A 12,210-nucleotide genomic window follows, 5' to 3' on the forward strand; every position below is an offset into this window, starting at 1 on the left:
CTCTCTCTCACACACTCGGTCGCTCTCTCTCGCTCACACACTTGGTCGCTCTCTCTCGCTCACACACTCGGTCTCTCTCGCTCACACATTTGGTCTCTCTCTCTCTCTCACATACTCGGTCTCTCTCTGTCTCACACTCGGTCGCTCTCTCACACACACTCGGTCTCTCTCACACACTCGGTCGCTCTCTCTCACACACTCGGTCGCTCTCTCTCACACACTCGGTCGCTCTCTCACACACACTCGGTCTCTCTCACACACTCGGTCGCTCTCTCTCACACACTCGGTCGCTCTCTCTCACACACTCGGTCGCTCTCTCTCACACACTCGGTCGCTCTCTCTCACACACTCCGTCTCTCTCTCTCACACACTCCGTCTCTCTCTCTCACACTCCGTCTCTCTCTCACACACACTCCGTCTCTCTCTCACACACTCCGTCTCTCTCTCACACACTCCGTCTCTCTCTCTCTCACACACACTCCGTCTCTCTCTCTCTCTCTCTCTCTCACACACACTCGGTCTCTCTCACACACTCGGTCGCTCTCTCACACACACTCGGTCGCTCTCTCACACAGTCGGTCTCTCTCGCTCACACACTCGGTCTCTCTCTCTCTCTCACATACTCGGTCTCTCTCTGTCTCACACTCGGTCGCTCTCTCACACACTCGGTCGCTCTCTCTCACACACTCGGTCGCTCTCTCTCACACACTCGGTCGCTCTCTCTTGCTCACACACTTGGTCGCTCTCTCTCGCTCACACACTCGGTCTCTCTCGCTCACACACTTGGTCTCTCTCTCTCTCTCACACACTCGGTCTCTCTCTCTCACACACTCGGTCTCTCTCTCTCTCACACACTCGGTCGCTCTCACTCTCACACACTCGCTCGCTCTCTCTCGCTCACACACTTGGTCTCTCTCGCTCACACACTCGGTCTCTCTCTCTCTCACACACTCGGTCTCTCTCTCTCTCACACACTCGGTCTCTCTCTCTCTCACACACTCGGTCTCTCTCTCACACACACTCGGTCGCTCTCTCACACACACTCGGTCGCTCTCTCACACACACTCGGTCTCTCTCGCTCACACACTCGGTCTCTCTCTCTCTCACATACTCGGTCTCTCTCTGTCTCACACTCGGTCGCTCTCTCAAACACACTCGGTCTCTCACACACACTTGGTCTCTCTCTCACACACTCGGTCGCTCTCTCTCGCTCACACACTCGGTCGCTCTCTCTCGCTCACACTCGGTCTCTCTCTCACACACACTCGGTCGCTCTCTCACACACACTCGGTCGCTCTCTCACACACACTCGGTCGCTCTCTCACACACACTCGGTCTCTCTCGCTCACACACTCGGTCTCTCACACACACTCGGTCGCTCTCTCACACACTCGGTCGCTCTCTCTCACACACTCGGTCGCTCTCTCTCACACACTCGGTCGCTCTCTCTCACACACTCGGTCGCTCTCTCTCACACACTCGGTCGCTCTCTCTCACACACTCCGTCTCTCTCTCTCACACACTCCGTCTCTCTCTCTCACACTCCGTCTCTCTCTCACACACACTCCGTCTCTCTCTCACACACTCCGTCTCTCTCTCTCTCTCTCTCACACACACTCGGTCTCTCTCACACACTCGGTCGCTCTCTCACACACACTCGGTCGCTCTCTCACACAGTCGGTCTCTCTCGCTCACACACTCGGTCTCTCTCTCTCTCTGTCTCACACTCGGTCGCTCTCTCACACACTCGGTCGCTCTCTCTCACACACTCGGTCGCTCTCTCACACACACTCGGTCGCTCTCTCACACAGTCGGTCTCTCTCGCTCACACACTCGGTCTCTCTCTCTCTCTGTCTCACACTCGGTCGCTCTCTCACACACTCGGTCGCTCTCTCTCACACACTCGGTCGCTCTCTCTCACACACTCGGTCGCTCTCTCTCGCTCACACACTTGGTCGCTCTCTCTCGCTCACACACTCGGTCTCTCTCGCTCACACATTTGGTCTCTCTCTCTCTCTCACATACTCGGTCTCTCTCTGTCTCACACTCGGTCGCTCTCTCACACACACTCGGTCTCTCTCACACACTCGGTCGCTCTCTCTCACACACTCGGTCGCTCTCTCTCACACACTCGGTCGCTCTCTCTCACACACTCGGTCTCTCTCACACACTCGGTCGCTCTCTCTCACACACTCGGTCGCTCTCTCTCACACACTCGGTCGCTCTCTCTCACACACTCGGTCGCTCTCTCTCACACACTCCGTCTCTCTCTCTCACACACTCCGTCTCTCTCTCTCACACTCCGTCTCTCTCTCACACACACTCCGTCTCTCTCTCACACACTCCGTCTCTCTCTCACACACTCCGTCTCTCTCTCTCTCACACACACTCCGTCTCTCTCTCTCTCTCTCTCTCTCTCACACACACTCGGTCTCTCTCACACACTCGGTCGCTCTCTCACACACACTCGGTCGCTCTCTCACACAGTCGGTCTCTCTCGCTCACACACTCGGTCTCTCTCTCTCTCTCACATACTCGGTCTCTCTCTGTCTCACACTCGGTCGCTCTCTCACACACTCGGTCGCTCTCTCTCACACACTCGGTCGCTCTCTCTCACACACTCGGTCGCTCTCTCTTGCTCACACACTTGGTCGCTCTCTCTCGCTCACACACTCGGTCTCTCTCGCTCACACACTTGGTCTCTCTCTCTCTCTCACACACTCGGTCTCTCTCTCTCACACACTCGGTCTCTCTCTCTCTCACACACTCGGTCGCTCTCACTCTCACACACTCGCTCGCTCTCTCTCGCTCACACACTTGGTCTCTCTCGCTCACACACTCGGTCTCTCTCTCTCTCACACACTCGGTCTCTCTCTCTCTCACACACTCGGTCTCTCTCTCTCTCACACACTCGGTCTCTCTCTCACACACACTCGGTCGCTCTCTCACACACACTCGGTCGCTCTCTCACACACACTCGGTCTCTCTCGCTCACACACTCGGTCTCTCTCTCTCTCACATACTCGGTCTCTCTCTGTCTCACACTCGGTCGCTCTCTCAAACACACTCGGTCTCTCACACACACTTGGTCGCTCTCTCACACACACTCGGTCGCTCTCTCTCACACACTCGGTCGCTCTCTCTCACACACTCGGTCGCTCTCTCTCACACACTCGGTCGCTCTCTCTCACACACTCGGTCGCTCTCTCTCACACACTCGGTCGCTCTCTCTCACACACTCGGTCGCTCTCTCTCACACACTCGGTCGCTCTCTCTCTCACACTCCGTCTCTCTCTCTCTCACACTCCGTCTCTCTCTCACACACACTCCGTCTCTCTCTCTCACACACACTCCGTCTCTCTCTCACACACTCCGTCTCTCTCTCTCTCACACACACTCCGTCTCTCTCTCTCTCTCACACACACTCTGTCTCTCTCTCTCTCACACACACTCCGTCTCTCTCTCTCTCACACACACTCCGTCTCTCTCTCTCTCTCTCACACACACTCCGTCTCTCTCTCTCTCACACACACTCCGTCTCTCTCTCTCTCACACACACTCCGTCTCTCTCTCTCACACACACTCCGTCTCTCTCTCTCTCACACACACTCCGTCTCTCTCTCTCTCTCTCACACACACTCCGTCTCTCTCTCTCTCACACTCCGTCTCTCTCTCACACACACTCCGTCTCTCTCTCTCACACACACTCCGTCTCTCTCTCACACACTCCGTCTCTCTCTCTCTCTCACACACACTCCGTCTCTCTCTCTCTCTCACACACACTCTGTCTCTCTCTCACACACACTCCGTCTCTCTCTCTCTCACACACACTCCGTCTCTCTCTCTCTCTCTCTCTCACACACTCGGTCTCACTCACTCTCACACACTCGGTCTCACTCACTCTCACACACTCGGTCTCACTCACTCTCACACACTCGGTCTCACTCACTCTCACACACTCGGTCTCACTCACTCTCACACACTTGGTCTCTTTCTGTGGAGTCTGGTCTCACTTACACACAGTCAGAGATGGGGGTTGATGGAGAGTCAAGGTGGCGCGTGGGGATGACATCACAGACTGTGGGCCGGCTGCTTGCCCTGTCCCGGCCTGCGAAGAATGACCCAACGAAAACACAATAACAGAGACAGCCAATCAGAGCTCTGGAAGACACAGGAGAGGGGGGAGGAAGGGGAGGGACAGAAAGAAGGGTGCAGAAGGAGAGGAGGTAGAGTGCTATGGCCTAGGGGCAGAGGGTAGTAGGGGCAAGGGGTTGATTTGGAATTGTGTGTGAAGGGAAAGGGGGGGGGGGGGGGGCAGTTGTGTTTTAAGGACCAGGGGTGTATGGGTGGGAGCAGTGCAAATTGATGGGATCAGCCCTGCGGAGCCACTCCAGTGTGTGTGTGTGTGTGCGCATGTAAGCACGCATGCTGTAGTGCAGGGACGTCGCTAGGCAACCGTTTCATCGCATCTTAAACGTCTAACTGGGTGGGCAATAGGACCTGGGGGAGGCTGCTGCTGGCGCTAGTGACCGTTAGGTCTACTTGTAGCTAACATTTTGGCTACTTCTGTGGCTTGAGACTGCTAGCTAACAGTAAACAGACGGGAAAAGGCTCTGACAGGACGGATTCATGCAGATAGGCTACGATGTGAATTTGTGGTAACTTATAGAGTATTCGCTACTATAGACTTTGGTCATAATCATAGCATTGTCAACCAACATGTTTTTATGTGAGGCTGCCTGTAAGTTACAGTGTAACTGACGTTACGAGCTAGCTAACGGTAACGGTGTCTTTTAAAATCGGCATAAGTTATGTGGCGATGATATCTAATTAACGTTGTATTTAATGTAGTTTTGCCATCTGTGCCAGGCTATAAATGAGACAGATGACGTAACATCATGCACATATATTTTCATACTCAACTTCTTTCATTCAGTAGGCCATTGCAAAACAATTATCAGTAGGTCATGTGTAGAAAAGGTGACAGGGTTGATCACAATGTCATTGTATTATCCTGAATTTCTCAACGGTAGGCTAGCTAACGACTAACGTTAGAGGGATATATACGGAAATTATTCAAGAGAGGCCGTGCCAGCAGCTCTGCCGGAGGCCAATCCGGTGAGAAATTAAGATTTGACCAGTTCAAATAAAAATAGGAGGTACACTTTGATGCGTCCACCCACAAAATAAGCATCAAATGAGAGAAGCAAGAGGGGCAGTTCTGTAATATAGGTTGTAATATTTGCTTGGGATCTTACTTTTTTTTTTTAAATCAGATTTCATTCCCAATTATTTTCCAGTTATTTTTATTTTGTTTAGCTCATTAGTTGAATTCAATTTTGTTCCATTGTGGATGATACTATTTAAGATGTTCCATGTGTCTGAATTATTGGGTAAATTTTTTAGCAACAATTAAAAAAAGGGTGACATTTAAATAAAGATATTTTTCTATTGGTATAATATGACCTGCATGTCTTGTCATTTCTCGCTCTCTCAAAATAAAATCCCCAAAGTATCGTGGCTACATAGTACAGCCATTTTTGCGCCTTTTGTTGGTGTTGGATGGATGGGGACAGAGTGGACTTTAATTTCTTTATTTGGAGAGAATTTAAGCCATATTAGATCAGTGTCTAACACAAACTATGAGACAGATATACTTTTAGCCAACCTTGACCAAAAATAACCTTATTTTGATAGATTTTGCACCTGTTATTACTCTAAAAATATGATTTGGGGGCATTAAAACAATCCTGGGGGGGGGGGGGGGGGGGGGGGATGCCCAGACCCCCCCTAAAAGCGGCTTAGCCCCCCTATCCATGAATCTCTAGTGACGTCCCTGCTGTAGTGGACACAGAATGAGGATGCTAAGCAGCTAGTCTTATGTTATAATGACATTGGCAGAAACATCATGCAGTGGCCATGTTTTAGCACACACACCATTACTATTGGCCTGTATACACACACACACACACACTCCTGATCTTCAATGGGATGACACACACGCACACTGTATTGATTCACTGCCGTAATAGCATAGTGTAAGCCAATCATAATGCATAAAACACATACACCAGACACACAACGTACATACAACACCTTTAGAGGCCAGTGTAAACCCAGTGCAGTTTCATCCTAGTGGAACATCCTGTGACCTTTCACCCCTGACCTGTTACCTGGCTGCCGGACGGCGGTGGCTCCCACAAAGCTGATGAGGGTGACATCTGAGGCACCCCCAGACTCCAGGGGGATTGGGTGAACCCGGAAGTGCTCCAGCATGTCGAATATGGACTGGAACCACAGGTGCTGCACCCGGCACTGGCCGTCCTCGTTCAGAGACAGACGCAGGTGCTGCAGGGGACAGAGAGAAGGGAGAGAGAGGGAGGGAAGAGAAGTATGGCGAGAGAGCGAGAGAGAGAGTGGAAAAGGGAGGTATGGGGGAGAGAGAGAGAGAATGAGAAGGGGGATAGAGGGAAGGAGTAGAAGGGGAAGAGACGAAAGAAGGGAGAAGAGAGGGGGATATGGGTTAGCCTTGGATGCAACTTAGGTGTGATCTCGCACTCTGTGGCCGATGTGAGCAAAACGTTTCAACAGGTTAACAATCACAAAGTATAGGGCCAGATGGAATACCACTGAGCGTCCTCAAAGACTGCGCAGTCCTCGTTCCAGTCTGTCATCCCAACATGTTTCAAGCTGACCACCATTCTCACCGTTCCAAAGAGCTCCAAAGTAACCTGCCTAAATGACTATCACCCTGTGTCACACGCATCTGTAATTATTACGTGCTTTGAAAGGCTGGTCGTGACAAACATCAACATCATCATCCCAGACACCCTAAACCCACTCCAATACACAGATGACACAATCTCAATTGCACTTCACACTGCCCCCTCCCACCTGGACAAGAGGGGAAATAACTATGTGAGAATGGGCTACAGCTCAACGTTCAACAACATAGTCCCCTCCAAGCTCATCACCAAGCTAAAGACCCTGGGACTGAACCCCTCCCTCTGCAACTGGATCCTGGACTTCCTGACGGACCGGCCCCAGGTGGTGAGGTTAGGCAACAACACCTCTACCATGCTGACCCTCAACATGGGGGCCCCTCAGGGGTGTGTACTTAGTCCCCTCCTGTACTCCCTGTTCAACCACGACTGCATGGCCACGCACGACTAAAAAACGAACAACAAGATTGCTGATGACGCAGCGGTGGTAGGCCTGATCACCGACAGCGATAAGTCAGTCTACAAGGAATAGGTCAGAGAACTGGCAGGACAACGATCTCCCCCTCAACGTCAGTAAGACTAAGGAGCTGAGCGTGGACTACAAGAGAAAGAGGGGCGAGCACGCCCCCCATCCATCAGGTTGTTGCGAAGCGGGTCGAGAGCTTCAAGTTCCTTAGTGCTATCGAGAGCATTTTGACTGGCTACATCACCGCTTGATATGGCAAATGCACAAAGCGCTACAGAGTGCGTTGCGGACAGCTAAGTATATCACTGGGGCCAAACTCCCAGCCATCCAGGACCTCTAAACCAGACAAGTGTCCGAGGAAGGCCGGAAAAATTGCTAAAGACTCCAGCCACCAAAATCATAGACTGTTCTCTCTGCTAACCATCCAGCAAACAGTATCAGAACATTGGCTCTCGGATGAACAGGCTCAGAGAAAGCTTTTACCCCCAGGCCATAACACTGCTAAATAGCCAGACTGCAAAAAATAGTCAATTAATGGCACCCAAACTAACTGCAATGCCTGTATCATGACTCGTTTTACTGTGGATATCGATACCTTGTACCCGTCTCCTCCAACATCTTCACAAGGTCCTTTGCTGTTGTTCTGGGATTGATTTGCACTTTTACGCACAGAAGTACGTTCATCTCTAGGAGACAGAATGCGTCTCCTTCTTGAGCGGTATGACGGCTGCGTGGTCCCATGCTGTTTATACCTGCGTACTATTGTTTGTACAGATGAACGTGGTACCTTCAGGCATTTGGAAATTGCTCCCAAGAATGAACCAGACTTGTGGAGGTCTACAATTTTCTTTCTGAAGTCTTGGCTGATTTCTTTTGATTTTCCTGTGATATCAAGCAAAGAGGCACTGAGTTTGACGGTAGGCCTTAAAATACATCCACAGGTACACCTCCAATTGACTCAAATTATGTCAATTAGCCTATCAGAAGCATCTAAAGCCATTTCATCATTTTCTGAAATTGTCCAAGCTGTTTAAAGGCACAGTCAACTTAGTGTATGTAAACTTCTGACCCAATGGAATTGTGATACAGTGAATTAATCTGTAAACAATTGTTGGAAAAATGACCTGTGTCATGCAAAAACTAGATGTCCTAACTGACTTGCCTAAACTATAGTTTGTTGAAAATAAATTTGTGGAGTGGTTGAAAAACGAGTTTTAATGACTCTAACCTAAGTGTAACAAGTTCCACAGACATGTGACTAACAGAAATTAAATAATAAGTCCCTGAACAAAGTGGGATCAAAATCAAAAGTAACAGTCAGTATCTGGTGTGGCCACCAGCTGCATTAAGTACTGCAGTGCATCTCCTCCTCATGGACTGCACCAGATTAGCCAGTTCTTGCTGTGAAATGTTACCCCAGTCTTCCACCAAGGCACCTGCCAGTTCCCGGACATTTCTGGGGCGAATGGCCCTAGCCCTCACCCTCCGATCCATCAGATCCCAGACGTGCTCAATGGGATTGAGATCTGGGCTCTTTGCTGGCCATGGCAGAACACTGACATTCCTGTCTTGCAGGAAATCACGCACAGAATGAGCAGTATGGCTGGTGGCATTGTCATGCTGGAGGGTCATGTCAGGATGAGCCTACAGGAAGGGTACCACATGAGGGAGGAGGATGTCTTCCCTGTAACGCACAGCATTGAGATCGCCTGCAATGACAACAAGCTCAGTCCGATGATGCTGTAACACACCGCCCCAGACCATGCCGGACCCTCCACCTCCAAATCGATCCCGCTACAGAGCACAGGCCTCGGTGTAAACGCTCATTTCTTCGGTGATAAACTAGAATCCGATCATCCCCTCTGGTGAGACAAAATCCGATACTCTTAAGCGAAGAGCAGTTTTTGCCAGTCCTGTCTGGTTCAGCGACGGTGAGTTTGTGCCCATAGGCGACGTCGTTACCGGTGATGTCTGGTGAGGACCTGCCTTACAACAGGCCTACAAGTCCTCAGTACAGCCTTTCTCAGCCTATTGCGGACAGTCTGAGCACTGATGGAGGGATTGTGCGTTCCTGGTGTAACTCAGGCAGTTGTTGTTGCCATCCTGTACCTGTCCCGCATGTGTGATGTTCGGATGTACCGATCCTGTGCAGGTGTTGTTACACGTGGTCTGCCACTGCGAGGACGATCAGCTGTCTGTCCTGTATGTGTGTATATATGTATGTATGTATGTATGTATGTATGTATGTATATATATATATATATATATATATATATATATATATATATATATATATACATATATATATATATATATATATATACATATATATATATATATATATACACACACACACACACACACACACACACACATACACACACCCACACTACATTGACAATCCCACACATACCAAAACACACACACATTCACTACGTACGCACACACACAGAACACCTACACGCAGACCGACAACACAAACGCACACGCATAACTTGCCGCGGCTGCTCTGTTCTTTATTTTACTCTAATTATTACTCTTATTATCTATCCTGATGCCTAGTCACTTTACCCTGCCTTCATGTACATATCTACCTCAAACACCTCATACCTCTGCACTTTGATCAGGTACTGATACTCCCTGTATGTAGCTCCATTCTTGAGCATTTTATTGTATTCCTCTTTTTAATATTTCATTTTGATTTTAAAAACGCTGCATTGTTGGGAAGGGCTCGTAAGCAAGCATTTCACGGTAAAGTCCACACCAGCTGTACTTGGCGCATGTGATAAATAAAATCCGATTTGATTTGACACACACTCTCCCTCTCCCGTCTCTTGTACCTTGGCCTTGCCCTGGAAGTTGAAGGTTAGGACGTACTCCCCGCGGCGCGTCTCGCTCTGGCGCACAAGGAAGACGCCGTGGCTGGCCATACCCCCCGCCAGCACCAGCTGGGCCGCCTTGAGGCGCGACAACGTCCCGTGGAACCACTGGCACTCGCTCAGAGGGTGCTCCACCGCCTCCACCACGTCTGAGAACAGGAAGGAGCCTGGGAGGTGAGGAGGGATGAGGGGAAGGATGGATGAGGGGAGGAGGAATTTGGGGAGTGATGAAAAGATTAGACAAAAAAAAGGACTTGCTCTGTACATTCTGGTGTGTATGTGTGTTTGTGCAAGCGTTTGCGCGTGTGTGTGTGTGCGAACTGCGTAAGTAGCAGCCTTCACCTGTGGCATCTGGCGTCTCCGCAAATGGTGTGCCCAGGCCGGCTCCGCCCCCACGTCCGTCTGATTCGTCCAGAGGGGCGCGGGGCGGTAACTCTGGGGGGCGTGGGTCCATCAGCGGGGAAGAGCCGCCCACACCTCCATAACACACTGCAACAGGACAGGAGCAAAAACATCCGTCTTATTATTTAAGCAGACGTCTTATTCTTGTACTTTCAAATAGCAGCGGAACGTTGGACACATAGTTGAAACAACATTTGTCGTCTCGCTTTCTGTATCAGGTGTTCGAACTATATATTTGTAAAGCTGCAAAAAAATGGTGAAACACAGGGAAATCGTCACACAACGATCCCAAATGGGCTCCTAGATCCTATCCCGTGCAGTCATATTTGAAAAGATGGGATAGGTTAGGAATATGGTCGTAGATCCTCACCTTATGCTACATGTCTGCTATTTGTAGGTTCTTACAGATTAAGTGTCTAAGGCAGTGGTCACCAACCTTTTCTGAGCCACGTTGACTTTCATAATCGCATGCCGAGATCTACAGCACAGAACTGTTTCTAAACATATTTTTTTTTATGTAAGCCTATGCAATATTTACCAAATAAAAACAGTTCTGTATGAATGAGGTTTATTGCAGTCGGCCTGTAATGGAGGCCACCCAAGCGGTGGAAGTTTCAGTAAGGAGGCAGACACTTCGATACGGGGCAAACTTAGAATGAGGTTGTTTATTTACAGCGGTGAGTTAAAGCCACCGGAAAACTGTACACTATGTACAAACAAAAATAACAAACATAACAAAAACTGGACAGGGCCATAAACTGGAAAATGTATCAAATAGTAAGTTGAGCTCCAAAGAAACCAAGCTTCAATCAATAATTGAAAATATAGCATTCAACCAGCATGGCAACCTTACCCTTGTCCTGTCTGGCCAACAATGAAATGGCAGGGTTTCAAGTACAATTCCCATCAGGTCTCACCATTTTAGACCAATCACAAATCAATGGTAACAATTATCTTACATAAAGGCCTGAACAGCACAATAAACATATACTGAACAAAAAAATAAACGCAACATGTAAAGTGTTGGTCCCATTTCTTGAGCTGAAAAAAAAGATCCCATGTTCAAGAAAAGGCTTATTTCTCTAAAATGTTTTGCACAATTAGTACCCTATCAGTGTGAATTTCTCCTTTGCCAAGATAAACCATCCACCTGACAGGTGTGGCATATCAAAAAGCTGATTAAACAGTATGATCATTACACAGGTGAACCTTGTGCTGGGGACAATAAATTGTCACAACACAATGCCACAGACGTCTCAAGCTGAGGGAGCATGCAATTGGCTTGCTGACTGCAGAAATGTCCACCAGAGCTGTTGACAGAGAATGTCATGTTCATTTATCTACCATAAGCCACCTCCAACACCTCTACATCCGGCTTCTTCATCTGCGGGATCATCTGAAACCAACCACGCGGACAACTGATGAAACTGTGGGTTAGTACAACCAAAGAATTTCTGCACAACCTGTCAGAACCCGTCTAAGGGAAGCTCATCTGCATGCTCGTTGTCCTCACCAGGGTCTTGATCCGACTGCAATGGGCAAATGCTCACCTTCGATGGCCACTGGAGAAGTGTGCTCTTCACGGATGAAACCCAGTTTTAACTGTACCGGGCAGATGGCAAACAGCGTGTATGGCGTCGTATGGGCGAGCAGTTTGCCTCAGCGTCAGATGCCATGGCGTCGTTGTGAACAGAGTGCTCCATGGTGGCGGTGGGATTATGGTATGGGCAGGGTAAGCTAC

The 12,210-nt window shown here is 49.5% G+C and overlaps 1 protein-coding gene across 2 annotated transcripts in view; it reads right to left on the reverse strand.

Moving 5' to 3' along the window:
* LOC110521888 (ataxin-2-like protein) overlaps positions 1-12,210 on the reverse strand; it is an 86,853-nt gene that overhangs the window by 63,821 nt on the left and 10,822 nt on the right. For both annotated transcript variants that reach the window (XR_005040952.1, XR_005040951.1), the window contains exons 6-9: positions 10,410-10,556; positions 10,029-10,234; positions 6,174-6,348; positions 4,018-4,108 (exon numbers count right to left, since the gene is read on the reverse strand). The gene's annotated coding sequence lies outside the window, so the exon portion shown is untranslated. The remainder of the gene's footprint in view (positions 1-4,017; positions 4,109-6,173; positions 6,349-10,028; positions 10,235-10,409; positions 10,557-12,210) is intronic.

The sequence above is a fragment of the Oncorhynchus mykiss genome, chromosome 30, assembly GCF_013265735.2.
Source record: "Oncorhynchus mykiss isolate Arlee chromosome 30, USDA_OmykA_1.1, whole genome shotgun sequence".
In the NCBI taxonomy this organism is placed as follows: Eukaryota; Metazoa; Chordata; class Actinopteri; order Salmoniformes; family Salmonidae; genus Oncorhynchus; species Oncorhynchus mykiss.